General features: G+C 39.3%; 1 long non-coding RNA gene across 1 annotated transcript; it reads right to left on the bottom strand.

Moving 5' to 3' along the window:
- Positions 1-8,551: 8,551 nt before the first annotated feature.
- Positions 8,552-9,028, bottom strand: LOC127129141 (uncharacterized). The gene is made up of 3 exons (XR_007806189.1): positions 8,910-9,028; positions 8,745-8,818; positions 8,552-8,637 (listed from the first exon to the last, which is right to left on the bottom strand). It is a non-coding gene; the product is annotated as an uncharacterized LOC127129141 (long non-coding RNA).
- Positions 9,029-12,499: the final 3,471 nt, after the last annotated feature.

A 12,499-nucleotide genomic window follows, 5' to 3' on the forward strand; every position in this document is an offset into this window, starting at 1 on the left:
GCAGAGTCCAATCAGGGACGAAGGAATGGAGAATGGTGAAAAGACGACGACGAGAGACGTACGACGATTCTGGATATTAATCAAGAAGACTCTTCAAAGTCTGGAGATTAAAAAGTTAGTACCAATCTAAGGAGTTCGCTCTTCGTAGAGTACGGGGCAGGCGAGAATACAAGGTGATGAATCAGAAAGTCTAGACGAGTCTGGGAGTTCTCAAAATTGGAAAGTTGACGGTGAATTTAGACGGTGAATGCCATGGTTCGACGAGTCGACGGGTGTTCGGCACCAGATTTTCCTGGTTTCCCCAAGCAGAGTTGGGATTGTTACCTCCTCAGCAGATTCTAGGTTTGTGTCTCCCTTAGCAGGGTCGGGATGGTTATCTTCCCCCAGCAGGTTTGAGATCGGTGTTTCCTCAGCAGCCAGGCCCGAAGGTTGTTGTTTCCCAGTGGAGGTATCTATTGGTATTGGTTTCTCCGAGCAGAGTCGGGATTGTTATATCCCCAGCAAGTCAGAGATTGTTGGTTTCCCCACAGAGTGCGTTGGTGGTTCTTTCCCCAACGAAGTCCCCAAGCGGATTGGGTGCAGAGGAGGAGGTTATCCCTGGTGAGGGTAGCCTATTTCCCAGCAGCAGTATTATTCCCCAGCAGGGTGGAGATCGGAGTGTTGGCGAGTTCCTCAGCAGAGTGCCTCTAGCTCCCCAGAAGAGTCCCTCGAGGGGGATACTTTTTATGCATTCATGTAGATAAGCATAGCATATTGCATAATAAATCGCGTAGCATTTCCATGATTATGGAGCATTACGTTAAAAAATATCATGCATCAGCATTGCAAGCATAAGCTAGTCTCAAGCCGTGATTATTGTTTGAGAGGTGGTTTCGCCAGAAGGTGAAGGTGTTATTCCGAGGAGTTTGGAATCGTGATTTTAAATCAATGATATTCCCCAGTAGTATGATATTGGAGGAAGAGTTTCTATCGGGCGGAGATGGAATGATAATCCAGGAAGTTTCGGGGTCCAAAAAGTAAAGAAAAGAGAAAGAATAATCCCCAGCTGAATGCAAAGTGTTCGTTGGCTAGGGTTGAATAGAAGATAGCCGGTTCATGGCTTGTTATCCCCAGCATGGGTCGTTGTCACGTGTGCCGACTCATTTATCGCTATTTCTTTTTGCCGACGCTGACAGGCATGGAAGTTTTTCCGGTGTTCAGACCGAGATGGCAGTCCGGCCAGTTTTCCGGTGTTCAGACCGAGGTGGTATTCAGACCACTTTCCGGTATCAAGACCAAGGTGGTATTCATACCAGTTTCCGATTTTCAGATCGAAGAAGTTTCCGACGTTCAGGTCGAAGAACTTGTGGTATTCAGGCCAGTTTCCGATTTTCAGATCGAAGAAGTTTCCAGCAATCAGGTTGAAGTACTTATGGCATTCAGGCCAAGTTTTCCGGTGTTTAGACCGAGGTGGTATTCAGACCAGTTTCCGGTGTTCAGACCGAGGTGGTATTCAGACCAGTTTCCGGTATCAAGACCAAGGTGGTATTCAGACCAGTTTCCGATTTTCAGATCGAAGAAGTTTCCGACGTTCAGGTCGAAGAACTTGTGGTATTCAGGTCAGCTTCCGATTTTTAGATCGAAGAAGTTTCCAACAATCAGGTTGAAGTACTTGTGGCATTCAGGCCAAGTTTCCGGTATCCAGACCGAAGTGGTGTTCAGACCAAAGTGGCGTTCAGGCCAGTTGTTTGGTGTTCAGACCAAGTTCCGATTTTCAGATCGAAGAAGCTTCTGAAGTTCAGATCGATGCAGCTTGTGGCACTCAGGCCAATCCTCCGGTATCCAGACCGAAGTGGCATTCAGGCCAATCTCCCGGTATCCCGACCGAAGTGGCGTTCAGGCCAATCTTTCCGGTGTTCAGGCCAGTCTCCCGGTATTCAGACCAACATCAATACTCTCATATTCTGATGCTCAGTGTTCAGACTGATGAGCGGCGTTCATGCCATGGTTATTACTGTGTTACCATTTATTTTGGTATCCAGACAATATTTCTGTGCGGTATTCAGGCCGACTTTCTCCGTACCAGACGGATGTTTCTTTCGAGATTGCTTCTTTGCCGATTCTGACAGGCATGGTTAATTATTTCCCATCAGAGTGCAAATTGTTCGTATGTTATTGGTATTCAATCACTCTTCACCCTGATCATCTGAAAGCCGAGGCTGTTCATATCGACAGGTTCATAATGGATTGAATAGGGGCAGCTGTAACACCTCAAAATTTGCCCTCCTCTCTTGGGACTAGCTTAGCATATCGCATTTCATCTTGTAGGACATTAGTCATTGCATATTTGCATATCATGTGGAAACACTGAGCAAGTCATCCTCCTAAGTCTTTATCAGAAGATAGAGAGGTTAAAAGATTCAAGCTTAAGGGTTTCATGAATTGATCACCAATCATCTGAGGGTTTATGCTTCAATTAGGGTTTCTTGGTTCCTCAAGGAGATTGATCATTATCTTGGTTGCAATGGTACATCACCATTATCATGGTCTTATCATCACCAAGAGGTTCATTGTTCCTGATCATGTGCATTGGGATTAGGGTTTTGACATCTGGTCAACCCTAATCAGTTGTATTGTGCCTATCAGGGTTTGTTAAGGAGATGAGGTTTTAATGGAGATAGGGGATCATCATATGGTTTTAATGAGCTTGTATAAGCTAGGGTTTCATCTGGGAGCCATTTCATCAGAAGATTGAGGCTCAAATTCATCTGTGCATGACCAAGTCATCTATCAATTGCAAAAGTCAACTGTGCATTCAACCATGGATTTGAAGGTGGGAGATGGTTAGAGAGGCCTCATTCATGTTCAAACAAGTCTCACTTGACATTTCAAACATCAACATTGAAGAAAATAAAGTCAGGACAAAACTTTCCAAAAATAGAAAGTGACTTGTAATTCAAAATTGCCAAAAATGGAAAGGTTTTCTCCTCAAGATTACATTATCAAAAATGCTTCAAATGAAATTTTTTCCAACATGAAAGTTGAAGATCTTGTTCTCCCATTTCCAAAAAGTCCAAGAACATGAATTTCTCATGTATGGTTGAAAAGATATGGATCAATCATTGCCAAATGAATTTGAACTTCAAGCATGCATAACTTTTTAACCATAAGGCCAAATGAGATGGTTCTTTTTGCAACATTTCTCTCTTGACATTCACTATCCAATTCATGCATCATAAGCCATGCATTTTGATCACAAAAATATTTGACTTTTCATTTGAATTTTGGAGGGAAATTCCAAATTTGAAAATGGTGCATTGCTTTCACTTCCCACCACTTGCATTTGGTTCAAAATAGCATTTGAAGTGCATTTCCAAGCAGAAACGTGCACTGTTCCATTGGTCATTACATGTATAAGGTGAATTTTCAAATTGGCCAAAACACTTCATTTTCACTAATCCACTTATCACATGGTTAAGCATGATTAAGGATGTGATTAGTACATCATATAAAAGGCAAAGCATAACAGAATTCATGATTAACACATCATAATTCTCAGATCTGAAAATTTGCTTCAATTGGTTCTCTCACTTTTTCTTCAATTTTCTCTACATACATTGCCTTGTTCTTGATTGATTCATGATTTAGAAGCATAATTGAGCATTGAGGAAGCAAGATCCATCAAGTTTCATGCAAATTCGAAGCTGTTGAAGTTCACATCCCTCAATGGCAGTTGGAGATTCAAGCAAGATCAAGCACGATTAACATCCAATTCTTCATCCATTCATCCACCTAAGCATTGAGGAGCATCTGTTTCTGCTTTTCAGGACCTAAATCAACCGATTCCACTTCTGTTTCTCCTTGAAGGTCAGAATTCGACTCTCATGGTTCATGAAATTATTATATGCATGTTGTAGATCCTTCATTGGTGATTACTCTGAACTTTAGATCATTGATTTTCATGGAGAAATGAGGTAGTTATGTTGATTTTAAGTTTGACACATGAAACTTCTCTTGCTCGAATCTTTGAACATAGGATGAATTAGAATAAACCAAGCCTCGATCCTTGATGTATGTTGAAAGATGAATCCAGTGATATGTTCATTTTGAATTTCTGGACATTTGTGTTCTTGAGCATATGAATGTGATGAACTGTATGAAGAAGGTAGGGTTTTCATGTCCAGGCCGTGTTTGATCCATTCTGGCGCGTTGTGCATGAGTCTTTGTGTTAATAGCCATGCATTGGTCCAACGTGTTGCTGGCTTGGCATAATGATTGGACAAGAGCGCTTGCCTTTGCCACATCAGTTAAGTGAAACGGTGCGTTTCACTTAACTAGGCGCGCTCATTCAAATCTTGGCACGGTTCGATTCCAGCCTTGGTCACTTTTCCAATATGCATTGTATTTTATTCCATTTCTCTTCATCCATTCATACCATGCTTTCATGTGCTTTTTTCTATTTTTCATTCACTTCAAAAATTCATAAGTCAATAACTAATCATCCAAATGATGTGTGGTTTTTTGAATTTCGTTCCTCATCATATCTAGTATTTTTTGGCTATTTTTCCAGAAATTGTGCACGGTTGAAAAATGTTTTGCCTTAGGGTTTGTTAATATGTGTGTTTTCTTGACCTTGCTTGCCATATGCTTTGTGAAATGATAAGATTTAATCCAATGCCTTTGAAACTTTGCATGCTTAAACTAGGCATCTTTAGGGACCTTTTGGTGTTGAGTTTGCATTTTTAGCATTTATGGTTGTTGAGATATGATCTGGTTAATGTAGGTGTGACAATGTGTGTCACACCTTTGCTTGCTCAATTTGATGATTTTCTTTTCCATGCCAAATAAATGCCAAATGACATGATTTTTTGTATAATGCTTGATATGAATGTTGTGAATGCTCATGAATTTTTGTGGAATTTTTGGATTGATTTCTGATTTGTTTGGTATTTTTCTTGCTGGATGATCATTTGTGGACTTTTGAATAGTCATGAACTTCAATGATTCGTAAAATAATGGTTGTTTATCCTATGAATGTAAAATTTTGCACATTGTTTCTAGACACTTTGAAGTTTATTGTGGCTTTGGTTTGAGGCATTTATCATTTGTAAATTCTGTTTTAGGCTTGTGCTAAGTTGATGTACCAAATTGTGTCTCAATTGAGCTTGTTTGTTCTTACCTTGCCTTGTGGAATTTGATTGCCTTGCCTAAACTTGTCCAAATGCCTTGATTTTTGGTGTGTTGATCATGTGATGAGTTCTGTCTAGCCATGATTTTTCTTGAGATTTATGGAATCATTTTTGAATTAATGTGGATTTGTTCATTCTGTTGCTTCAATGAGCTTTCCAACTTGCATGCCTTGCCTTATTTGACTTGTGAAATGAATTTGGTGGATGCTATTGACATGAGACCTTTTGGATTAGGTTCTTGTTTGATTGAAGTTGATTTATGCCAATTTTCATGTTCTGTTTTGAATTATTTCTCCCTCTTTGACCCTAGGCCTTGTCCTAGTGGTTTGTGCTTATGTTTGAGCTTTGTTTTCAGGATAAGAAGCATATGGCCATGAGGCGATTGATTCACATTGCGTGAGTTGGATTATTTGGTTAATGATTGGCTAATCTTGAGTTATTTTGTAGGTGGCTCTTATCTCATTTGAGTTGAGCTTGTGCTTTGCACCTTGTTGCATTGTCTGTTTGACTATGTCTGTTGACTGTTGACTATTAACTGTCTGTTTGACTTTGTGAATTGTATACTGACTGAGTTAGATTGTTTTCAGGTACATTAGTTGCTCATAGTTCTCTTGAACTTGCTTTTGCTTTGCTTGGTAGCTTAAGCATTGAGGTATAATCCTCTGACTCCATGTAGTCTGGAAGACCTGTCCTGTTACTTGGGCAGGCACCTGTCTGAAGTCCTCCTTAAGAGGCAATGCTTGTGTTTGTTTATCTTTGTCCTTGTACATATCAAAGACCTCCTAAGTGAAGAGGCATTGGCAGATACAAGGGATGTGCAGCCCATCCCCTGCTATTCAGTGTGTCATCCACTTTGCTCACACACCTTGTGTTGATGCATTGTGGATATTAACCCAAGATCTTTGTTGAGTCAGTCATATGTGGAGAAGAGTTCCAGCTTTCTGAACTCCCACTTTCATTTGTCTGAAGCTCTCCCAGGCCAGGGATAAGAGCTGTGAGGTCTTACCCTCACTTCCCATTTCATCTGCTTCACCCTAACTCTCAATGTTAGGGTTAAGAGCTAACATCACCCTAATACAGTGGCTTGTTTGTCGAGGTTGACATGACCCCTTGACTAAAGCCTAACCTTGTGTGGGCCCATCTGTTTGTATATAGTGTGTGCTAATTGTGTGTATGATTGCTTTGCTTTGCCTGTTTAGGATAGCTTGCTGCCTGTGCAAGTTAGATAGAAACCTCAACCTAGGACCATTGTGGAATACATGATAACTATTAGGCTCGAGTCAGTCTCCCTTCTAGTTTGTCATTTCCCAGTCTCTGGTTAGGAGAAAGTTTCTCCCCTGTTCAGGGGAACTACGTTGCCCTGATCCTCATTCCAGATGAGGTACGTAGGCAGGAGGTCGTACGAGATCTCTCTGGGCACCCTTTTTTCTTTTTGTGTGCGTTTGCTTGACAGTTATTAGGCTCGAGTTCCCGACTCCCTATTAACTTGTCTGTTTGTTACCCTCTTGTGTGTTAGGAGATGGATGTAAGACCAGCGATTGGCATTCCGTATCCTATTGGCATTTGTTTGTGTGGAGTCTGACGTAAGTCCAGCGATTGGCAGTTGGTTTCCTGTGTGTGTTTGTTGGTTCGGAGTCTGATGTAAGTCCAATGATTGGCATTCGGTTTCCATGTTTGCCTGTTTGTGTGTTTGTTTTGACGTCTCAGCGTCTATGCGTGTGTTTTGTTTCGGCGTGCGTGAGCCGAACTATGGTAGCTCTGATTCTCATTCCAGATGAGATACGTAGGCATAGGATGCGATATCCTAGCGAGCCCGTTTCTCTTTTCTCCCACCACTACGCCAAATAAGGGAAAAGAGGGCGCTTATTTTGGCCTATAACAGCGTTTTTAAGCGTCCTCTAAAGTGGCGCTGGCATAGGTAAAGACAGCGCTTTGTTTTCCTGGAGAAAGCGCTGTCTAAAGTGGCCCTTTAAGGGCCATATTATAGTGCGCTTTCAGAAAAAAGCGCCCTCTGGAGTGGTCCATAAAGGGACACCTTAGAGGGCGCTTTCTGGAAAAATCGCCCTCTAAAGTTGTCAATGTAAAGTGTTTAGAGGGCGCTTTCAGGAAAAAGCGCCCTCTAAAGTTGTCAATGTAAAGTGTTTAGAGGGCGCTTTCAGGAAAAAGCGCCCTCTAAAGTTGTCAATGTAAAGTGTTTAGAGGGCGCTTTCTGGACAAAGCGCCCTCTAAAGTTGTCAATGTAAAGTGTTTAGAGGGCGCTTCCTACAGAAAGCGCCCTCTAAAGTGTTAGTTATTTTAAAAAAAATTTGTTTGAAAAACAGTGGATATTTAATTGGTAACCTGTTCGCATGCTGCAAAAGTGTAAAATTCATATTGATTTCATCCTTTAATCCAATGTTATACACCATTAATCCATTGATATATACAACATGAATCCATTTATATACAACATTAATCCTCCATATATACAACATTAATATATGATTCTTTGATCAACAATATACAACAACATATTCATGATTTAGTAAAAGTACAACAACAATATACAACATATATACAACAACAGCATACAACAACAACATTCCATACATATATGTACAACAATATACAACCTAGCTATATGATTCTTTGATCAACAATGAATTGACACAATTCATCCTTCATTTCATCCAAATGAGCTCTTGAGTAAGATTTGTATTCCTCAAAGTACTACAATTAAGAGAATAAAACATATTCATGATTTAGTAACAAATTAGATGAAATATCTGACAGACATAATTAAATATACAAATACACACGAATATTTAGGGGAATTTCACTTACGCGTCAACCGTCTTCTTCATACTCGGATATTTATTCCAATCACCCGATAACGAATCGAGATAATACACTATTAGTCTCGAAAGATCCATAGCAACCAACACCCAGTGACCACTGTATCCAAAAGCTGTCTAGTAGTTCTAACCAATACTAAACAAAATAACGCCCATCCACCCATGGTGGCAAACATGTTCTGTATATCCAAAAGCTGTCTAGTAGTTCTATCGCACATCCATACAAAATAAGGCTCAACCAAAAAAACAGATGGCAGCATAAGTAGTATATCCAAAAAAGGCATGATGAATAATAGCAAGTGTGCATAATAGGCAGGAGGAACTGCATACAAGATAACATTTTTGTTAAACTAAAGTTTTGTATAGCCTAAAACAAAAACAAGCAAAGGGAATCGAGTAACAAACCTATTGAGACAGATCGAGTACACCTCGCATAACTGAATGGAAAAAAATAGTATCAGAAGGCTTCTAAAATTAAATGAAAACAGTACAAGTTTAGAAAACATTAATTAAGATTAAAAAAGCAAATCATATCATTACGTGTAGCACAAGTTATTGGTCAAACTCTGTAGCTGGTCTGCAGTGAATTTATTTTCATCATACAACACATGATAATGCGTTGGTCGACTAGTCCCCTGCAAAAAGAACACGTCCAAATGCAAATAACACAGAACTGTCAAAAGGCGATTGAGCAACAAATAGTAAACAACGGCATAAAGTTAAATGACATAGCTAATATTACCTGAATTCCTGCATGGCTGTTAAGGTAAAAATCAAATTCCCTAGGGTGACAAATGCTGGTGTCTACCACGGTTCCTTTGACAATTTAGAACAACAAAATCAGCAAAAAGTGATAAATTCAAATGATAATATATACCAGCTGCGTTGAGAAATATATTGAAAAAACCTGGCATAATATTTCCACTTCTATCGGTCTCTTTGGGGTTGACAGGAAAGAGACGGGTGTGATGTCTCTTTTGGACCACTACAAAAGTAACTTTAGGTAGATACCCATCCTCTATTGAGACACAAGCCTGATGAAAAAAAATTAGTTGGTCTTCAGCACTCCAATGTACTTCAAATTTTACACCCTTGTCTCTTGCACGAATGATTGACTTCATAATAGCCATTTTACCTGTAATAAAGAAAACAATTAAAATCAGATGACAAATGTAAAAACAATTAAAATCATAAAAGTCATTTTACCTGTAATAAAGAAAACAATTAAAATCATTTGACCTGTACCTTTTTCACTAAGTTCTCTTTCTTTTCTTGGTTGGAATATGTTCTACATGTCTCTTAACAACACGGACGGTTGGATTGATCCAAATACCCTCATTATGATCATTTCTAATATATGAATCATTTGATATAATATTCTCATCTTGATCATTTCTGGTAAACGATTCAATCTCAACATCAATATCACCTTGATCTCCAGTGTTTTCATCAATTACTTTGTTGGAAAAAAGAACTATAGACCATTTCGTACTTTTCGGATCATTGACATAGAACACTTGTCTAGCTTGAGAGGCTAGAATAAAAGACTCATCTTTGTATCCCACCCTATTAAGATCCACTTGCAAAAATCCTGACTTATCCATTCGAATGCCATTATTATTTTCAACCCACTTGCAACCAAATATAGGAATCTGAAACTTCTCATAATCAAACACCCAAATGCGCTCGATAACACCAAAATACGACAGATTTGCAAATTTGGGGTTTAAGTCCTTCACACTTGATATGTGCATTGCTTCAGCTATCACGGTGACACCACTATTCTGCATAGTACTTTTATCATCTTGTTCTTTGGTATAAAATGTGTATCCATTAATCGCGTATGCGCTATAAGAAAAAACATGGAAACTTGGACCATATGCTAAGCATCTCAACCTTTCTGTTATTGAAGCGGGATCTGAATAATACTTTGAATAAATATGATCCTTAAACCAAGGTATAAAACATCGATTGTGCTCTCGTACTATCCAATTTTCATTTCTATTGGGATTTAAACATCGGAGAACATCCTTGTGAATTTCAACATACGGCTCAACCTCATTCTCATTGTGCAGAACATACAAATGCACTTGATCCCGTTCGACCCTTGATGCTGCCACGATTTTATTTCCAATTAGATTTTTTCCTTCTTTCTTTTCGACAAGCTGAGACTTGGGGAGTCCGATTGACTGAACATTAGACAAATATTCAGTACAAAACTCAATCGCTTCTTCAACAATGTATCTTTCAACCATACAACCTTCTGGTCGACTTCGGTTCTTCACGTACCCTTTTAATATTTTCATATAACGTTCAACAGGGTACATCCATCTCATATAAGCTGGTCCACACAATTGTGTCTCTTTCACAAGATGAACAACTAGATGTACCATTATGTCAAAAAATGATGGAGGAAAAAACATTTCAAGCTCACACAAAGTAATAACGATTTCTTTTTGCAACATTGGTAAGATCGCAGGATTGATCACCTTACTGCAAATTGACTTGAAGAAAGAACACAACTTAGTTATAGAGCTTCTTACTTTTTCTGGAAGAATAGAACGTATACCTATTGAGAGAAAATGTTCCATTATAACATGGCAATCATGGGTCTTTAAACTCTTTAACTTGAGGTCTTTCATAGACACAAGTCTTCTAATATCTGAAGAGTACCCTTCTGGAACTTTAACTTCACTTAGAAACTTACACAATGTTTTTTTCTCCTTTCTAGATAGAGTATAAGCAGCAGGAGGTAGATATGTTCGTTTTCCTTTCTTCAAGGGTCCTAATTCAGTTCTTATTCCCATTGCTATCAAGTCCTTTCTTGCCTTAAGGCCATCCTTAGACTTTCCTTGTATATTGAGTAACGTGCCAATAACACTTTCAAATACATTTTTTTCAATATGCATAACATCAAGAAAATGTCTCACATACAAGGACTTCCAATACGGCAATTCAAAAAAAATTGACCTCTTCTTCCACCCACTTTTGACAAGTGTGTGGGCAAAAGGCTTGCCAAACTGAGTATCCAAATCTTTCACCTTTTCAAAAATTTGATCACCCGTCAATATAGGTGGAGCTCTGCCTTGTTCTGTCTCTCCATTGAACGCCTTTCTCCATCCACGGTAGTGATGATTTGAATTTAAGAATCTCCGATGACCGAGAAAGACATTCTTCTGACCAAACTCCAAGCGCTTCCAATCTGTTTTATCTTCACAAATAGGACACGCACATTGACCTTTTATGCTATACCCTGATAGATTTCCGTATGCTGGAAAATCATTAATTGTGCCAAACAACATCGCCCCCAAGTTGAAACTTTCTTTCCTATATCCATCATAAACCTCCACACCGGTCTCCCACAAAATCTTTAAATCTTCGATTAAGGGCTTCAAGTACACGTCTATGTCATTCCCTGGTTGTTTAGGTCCAGAAATCAACATAGACAACATCATGTACTTACGCTCCATACATAGCCATGGAGGTAGGTTATAAATCATAATAATCACAGGCCATGTACTGTGTGAGATACTCTGGATACCGTGTGGGTTCATTCCATCAGTAGATAATGCCAAGCGAAGGTTTCTTGATTCTTCTCCAAATTCAGGATAATCATTATCAATTTTCAACCACTGTGGTGAATCTGCCGGATGTCGATACTTTCCATCTATAATTCTTTCATCTGCATGCCAGGTCAAGTGTCTTGAATCGGTTTCACTATGAAACATGCGTCTAAATCTCGGAATAACAGGAAAATACCACAAGACTTTTGCTGGAGACAACTTGTTCTTATATCGCAAGACACCGCATTTAGGACACTCATTTAACGATGCATACTCATTTCGAAACAAAACGCAATCGTTTGGACATGCATGTATCTTATCATAGCTCATGCCAATAGAGCACAACATCTTTTTGGTCTCATATGTTCGATTGGGAAGAACATTATCCTCAGGAAGCATATCTTTCAAAAGGGCTAATAACTCTGTGAAACTTTTATCCGACCACCCATTGCCCGCCTTTAAGTTGTACAACTTTAATACCGCAGACAATCTTGTGAATTTAGTGCAACCATCATACAAAGGTTTCTCTGCATCACTTACCAACCTCTCAAACATTTCGGGACAATCCTTAAGATCTCCTTCAAGTGCTTCTGCAATCTCTTCAACTCGATCACAATCGTATGTATCTGCGCCACTATAGTTTGAGGCATAGGTCGTACTATCCCCCGGTTCAACATTCTCGTTACTTTTCTCACCATGCAAATTCCAACATGTATAACTTCGATCAATTCCATGCCTCATTAGATGCAATGTCAACTGAACTGCGTCAACCCGTTTCCCATAACAACAACCCAAGCAAGGACATATCATTCTACTGGGGTCTTCGGCGTGCGCAACGGCAAACTTAACGAATTCTGATACCCCATTCTCGTACTCTCTCGACAATCGATTGGAAGACATCCATGTATTATCCATTACTAATTAGAATAAACAA

This window comes from Lathyrus oleraceus, chromosome 3, assembly GCF_024323335.1.
Source record: "Lathyrus oleraceus cultivar Zhongwan6 chromosome 3, CAAS_Psat_ZW6_1.0, whole genome shotgun sequence".
NCBI classification, from domain to species: Eukaryota; Viridiplantae; Streptophyta; class Magnoliopsida; order Fabales; family Fabaceae; genus Lathyrus; species Lathyrus oleraceus.